Consider the following 6,273-nt stretch of genomic DNA (forward strand, 5'->3'; position numbering starts at 1 on the left):
TTTTTTAGTAAAAATGGGTTTTGCCATGTTGGCCAGACTGATTTCGAACTCCTGACCTCAGATGATCCACCCACCTCGGCCTCCCAAAGTGCTGGGATGAAAGGCGTGAGCCACTGCACCCGGCCCTAGCCCAGGGCTTTTGTCTGAGCAACTTGGAGTAATCGTCTGCCATGTCCAAGTGGATCTGCACTTGGACAGGTGTAAGTAACTACTCTGCCACCATGAAGAGCCTAGGAAAGTCATCCACAGAGTCAGCCAGAGCCCAGAGACTGTGCCTGAATCCAGCCCCACCTGAGTCCAGCCTGCCCTGGACGGGGGTCTACTCAACCCAGGTGGATCAGGTGTTCTGCTCCTTGGCACCCCAAGAAACCTCCCCACAAACAGCATCTTTCCAGTAAACCCATCTCCACTCTTCTGGCTTAAGTTAATCCAAAGCAGTTTCTGTTGCTCAGCAGAAGAGCTGGCTCCAGAAGCCAAAAGGATAAGAATAGGGAGACCCAGCTCTAGGAGAGTCACAGGTCTGGGGTTGTGACCAGTTCAGGGATGGAGAAAGCCAGCATTGGCCTTTTGAAGTGGGGACAGGAAGTGGAATCTCTTAAGCTGGATCCAGGGATGAGTCTGGGCGTAGAAGGTTTGGGGGCCACGTGGCTTGAGCTGGGCCTTGGTGGCATTTGGATGGGGGAAGAAGTACAGGTGTGGGAAACCAAGCAGGCAGGACTGAGTGAGTCCAGAGGCCTGGGCTGAGCAGAAGTGGACACGGTCCGGCAAGCAGGCTGGGGAGGTTGGTTTTGACACCAAGAAAATAGGACGTCCCCGCAGTATGATTTACCCCAGATGGTGGATCATTGATTTAGGGTTTCTGACAGGTGTGCTATTCTGAAACTTGACGGAGAGAAACATTAAGTCCAGGAGTTCCCATTTTGCATTAAGCAATCGCATTTCTCTCCGCCTGGTCAATTCTACAGCCAAAGCACTTTTGTCCCCTGGAGGGAGTTCGGATGGATTTGAATTAACCAGTAAGTTCTTTGATTGCTATTTTAGAACTTCTCTCTGCTACCTGGCCTGACATAATAATTACCCGCCTGTGATTTATCTCAGGCCGATTATGAGTGATGATAGGGTTTGGGGTGATAATTGAGTGTATCCAACACCCTATCTCCTCCCTTGTGATTCAAGCTGAAGCAGCCGTCATTGTCCCTCTGGGACACTTGTGTGCACTGCCGCCGTGGCAAGAGAGGGTTATGGAACGAGACCGGTGTTTGGCAGCAACTTTCCACTGCAGCCAGCCCTGTGGGAATCTCTCCAGTCGGGCCACTTGTAAGTCATCCTTTGGACTGTGACTCACAACCCCAACACCAAACCTGACCTCTGTCCTTCACCACATAGTTACTGGGCTCCAACCGTGTGTCCAGCACTGATCTGGGAGGACCTCAGTGAACAAAACAGAAAGGGCCCTGTCCTCGGAGGTCTGTGGAGGGAGAGTGGAGGGGCAGAGTATACATGGACACATAAGCACATGGACAGAAAGGGTAACTTTTTTTTTTTTTGAGACGGACTCGCTTTATTGCCCACGATGCTGACTACAACCTCCACTTCCTGGGTTCAAGTGATTCTCCTGCCTCAGCCTCCTGAGTAGCTGGGATTACAGGTGCCCACCAACAGCCTGGCTAACTTTTGTATTTTTAGTAGAGATGGGGTTTCACATGTTGGCCAGGCTGGTTTCGAACTCCTGACCTCAAGTGATCCACCAGCCTCAGTCTTCCAACATGCTGGGATTACAGGTGCATTGGACATTTTTAAAGCCTTCCAGAAAAAGCTAGCTTTTATGGCAGTGGACCAGTGCAGTTGTACAGGGCTCTGTGCTCAGAAGGAAGTTTATTGCACTAGAGGTTACTGCTCTGCGATTGCTGCCTTGACATCCTTAATAATGTTTTACCTTTGAACTCGTGCGTTGTGAGTGAAGTCCCCTGGGACAATGGAGCGTGAGCTGGTTGCTTGGAACCCCTGCCCCTCACTCCCTCCCCACATTTCAGGATGGGCTCTCGGCCGCCTATTCCCCCTCCACTCAGTGACTGCTGTCCCCCTGCACTCGCCACGTACTCCCTCCCACTGCGGGGCCTGAGGACAGGTGCTGGGAGGGTCGGGGTTAGGCACCCACTCTCTGTGCACTGAGTGGCAGTGTGGGGCCCCAGGACTTGTGAGGGTCTGCATTCAACTCCTAAGTATCCTCATGTCTAAGGGAGGGAAGAGGTGAATAGCAAATAAAAAACCCACGGTTTTTTGGGCAGGAGGCTTGAGTGGCGTGGGAATGCTGAGGATCACCTCTGTGGTGATAGACAGATGGCCCTCGGTGACCCCAGACAGACAGGGGGCCTGGAAAGAGCGGGAAATGCTGTGGACTTTTGATGAATCCCTGCCAGAATTGAAGCTGCCACATCGAAGTGGCTTCTCTACCCAAGAATTTCCTGAGATTTGGAAAGACTGAGGCATGACATGGGTCGTCCCTGTTCATGTTTCCCAGGGACAGGAGCTTCGGCCAAGGCTCAACAGGGACCTGGGCACTCTGTCAGGCCACCTTGTCACTGTCCCTGGAGGATGGAAGGGGAACATGTCCCAGAGTCCTGCCCGGCAGTAGCAAACGGCATCTTAGCAGCCAAGAGTCACTCTGAGGCTGACAGGAGCATGGCATTGGGATCAGATGCCCCCATGCCAGCCTGGCTCTGCCATGTGCCAGCGTGTGCCTTTGGGAGAGTCATTGACATTTCTGGGCACTGGCGTCTGTACCTGTGAAATGGATCATGAGGCTGCCATGAAGGTGCTCAGGCCCCCCTTCTGGAATTGCTGTTGAGGTGCAAGGAGCTGTCCAGCTGAATGAAGCCAGCCTCCTCCCAGGCGTTTGTCAGCCAGTGACTGTGCATGGCAGGGGGCCCAGGACCCGGCCATTTGTGCCTAACCTGGACTCCTCTTGTGGGAACTTCCTGCTGCGGAGCTCCCCGGTAGGTTGGCTGAAGCTTTGTGAGCTCTCATTAGTGTCTCGGGCTCTCCCTGCCCAATCACTTCCTCCCTTGTTGTCTTCCATGTAGACTTTACCCCTAATAAACCTGTTGCATCTCCAACCCCATCTCAGCACCTGCTTCCTGGAGGCCCCGACTGACACAGATGACCATATGTCTTCCTCTGGGAGCTGTAGCAAGGAAGAAACAAGATACCATAAATGAGGATGCTGGGCCGGGATGGACAACTCCAGGGGGCGCCACCTAGAGCTGCACCTCGCACTTGTCCAGATGCCCTTCGGGGGTCCCAGGCTGTGTGAGCTGAGTTGGAATCTGAGCCACAGCACTTCCTTTCTTCTGTATCAGAGACTATGATGTCCCAGTGCCAGGAATTCCATGAGCAAGGGTATGCACATGTGTCCCCAGCAGCAACCGGCCTCGGCTCCAGGTTCTCCAAGCCTTGGCCATGCAGGGTCTTGCTTTGTAGAGACTAGTGCATGCTCGGACACACCTGCCAGCTGCTGGGCATCCAGAAGCCAGGAACTCCCAAAGAAAGATATCCTTTGAATGCTATCACAGGTTCCCTGTACACACAGAAGCCTTGCCCCCTGCACACCCATTTTCTGAGGGAGCCCACTGCCCCCAAGCTGTGAATCCTGGGACCTGGCTGCGCTGGAGATGGGTGGTTGGATGAGCGAGCCTGGCTTGTAGGCACTGATGGTCTGTTGGTGCACCAGGCCATAGGATACGGAGTGGTGCATGAGTGACTGTATTTTTGAACCAAGCAGTCGGAGACCTAGACTCTGCCCAGATTCTGCCACCAGCTTCCTGTGTGAACTTAGGAAAGACATCATTAGTTCAGCTGGGCCTTGGCACATTTACCTATAAAATGGCTGTAATGCCGTCTCAGTTCCAGGGTTCTCAGAGCTGGATGTGGGCTGGGGGTAGCAGCTCCCGGGCTGGGACTGGACCGCAGGGTGGTTGGACACAGTAGTCACATGCCTCAAGTTTCCACCAGCCTGCAAGGGAGTAAAAGGAAAGAACAAAGAATTGGCCAGGTGTGGTGGCTGACACCTGTAATCCCAGCACTTTTGGGAGGCCGAGGCGGGCGAATCACGAGGTCAGGAGTTTGAGACCATCCTGGCCAACATAGTGAAACCCTGTCTCTACTAAAACTACAAAAAATTAGCTGGGCGTAGTGGCAGGCACCTGTAATCCCAGCTACTCGGGAGGATGACGCAGGAGAATAGCTTGAACCTGGGAGGCGGAGGTTGCAGTGAGCTGAGATCTCGCCACTGCACTCCAGCCCAGGAGACAGAGTGAGACTCCGTCACAAAAAAAAAAAAAAAAAAAAAGGTTGGGCGCGGTGGCTCAGCCTGTAATCCCAGCACTTTGGGAGGCTGAGGCGGGTGGATCACGAGGTCAAGAGATCAAGACCATCCTAACACAGTGAAACCCTGTCTCTACTAAAAATACAAAGAATTAGCCGGGCGTGGTGGGATGCACCTGTAGTCCCAAATACTTGGGAGGCTGAGGCAGGAGAATCTTTTGAACCTGGGAGGCAGAGGTTGCAGTGAGCCGAGATCGCGTCACTGCACTCCAGCCTGGGCAACACAGTGAGACTCTGTCTCAGAAAAAAAGAAAAGAAAAGAAAAGAAAAGAAATGAAAAGAAAAAAAAAAGAAAAAGAAAGAAAGAACAAAGAATAGTCTGTAACTTTCTGGCTGTAGGAACCGGAGAGTTGGTGGTTGCACCATTTTTCAATATGGCGGCAAAATCAGGAATCCAGGTTGGGACACTGCAGAAACTGCAGTGCTCTAGGTTTCTGTCCAGCCTGCCTTTCTGTACCTCCTCTTCTGATAATAGAGCCCATCCTTGCTATGTCCTTGAGTGGGATGCAGTTGACTCCGCCTCCTGGCTTCAAGGGTGGGACTTGACCCAGACCTGGCCAATGAGATGATATCATTCCTCCCAGACACCCTGATTGGTTCAGTGATGGGCACACAGACCCAAGTCAGCTGATAGGCGTCTTCCCTGGAACTTTGGGGAACTGAGTGCTTGCCCTCTTTTCTCCAGACTTGCAAACTGGTGTGTGGAAGGAACTTTGGGAAATGTGAGTGGCTGTTTTGGCTGCTACAGGCAGTCAGCCTGCCCGAGAATGAAGCCAATAGCGCAAGAAAACAGAATCAAAAGAGGGAAGGTAGAGTCCTGAAGATCCTTTTGGACCCCTGGATCCAGCCATACCTGAAGCAAGCAAGAAATTCCTTTGGACTTCTCAGTTGTATGAGTCAATCAGTGCCTTTTTTTTTCCACTCAAAAACCAATATTTGAGCACAGGGTAAGTGCCTAGTACTTTATTGGGCGCTGTGAAAACAGCAGGGGTGAAAACAGACATTTTTGAGCTCTTTGGGAGCTTACAGGTTGATCAAGAGAGCATTTCCCCCAGCTATGAATCTAACGGGAGTCTGTCAATTGGATCTTTGCAAGAAATGTGAAGGACACAACAGGCGGTGTTTGAGAGAACAGTTTTATGGGAAATGAAGAGACAATCTACACGTACACATTTTATCTACTGATGCCCAGCAGAAACAGAGGACAGAGTGTTAAGACATGGTTTAGTAAAAACAGCTCTGTGTGAAAGCAGAGAAATACACTTTGTGGTGATCTGGGTAGGAACAAGGGAAACAGGGCTTGGATAATTTATTATTATTATTGTTATTATTATTATTATTAAGACAGAGTCTCGCTCTCTCGCCAGGCTGGAGTACATTGGCACAATCTCTGCTCACTGCAACCTCTGCCTCCCGGGTTCAAGCAATTCTCCTGCCTCAGCCTCCCGAGTAGCTGGGATTACAGGCACCTGCCAGCACGCCCGGCTAATTTTTGTATTTTAGTAGAAATGGGGTTTCACCATGTTGGCCAGGCTGGTCTCAAACTCCTGACCTCGTGATCTGCCTACCTTGGCCTCCCAAAGTGCTGGGATTAGGTGTGAGCCACCGTGCCCAGCGGAAAATCTTTAAATGGTTGGTTTGTCCCCAGAACAGCCTCTTCCGAATGACAACTACCCTAGCTGCACTCTTGACAGAAGCCACTTAGTAGATGATTTTTTCAGTGTTTACCTTTTTAGTGATAAAGATAATATAAGCACATTAGCAAACATTTGAAAAACAGAGAAAAGCTCTGATAATCTTACAGCCCTAATGCAACCATGGTTAAAAATATTTTTTGAGGGCCGGGTGTGGTGGCTCAAGCCTGTAATCCCAGCACTTTGGGAGGCTGAG

The sequence above is a fragment of the Mandrillus leucophaeus genome, unplaced genomic scaffold, assembly GCF_000951045.1.
Source record: "Mandrillus leucophaeus isolate KB7577 unplaced genomic scaffold, Mleu.le_1.0 Scaffold238, whole genome shotgun sequence".
Classification (NCBI taxonomy): Eukaryota; Metazoa; Chordata; class Mammalia; order Primates; family Cercopithecidae; genus Mandrillus; species Mandrillus leucophaeus.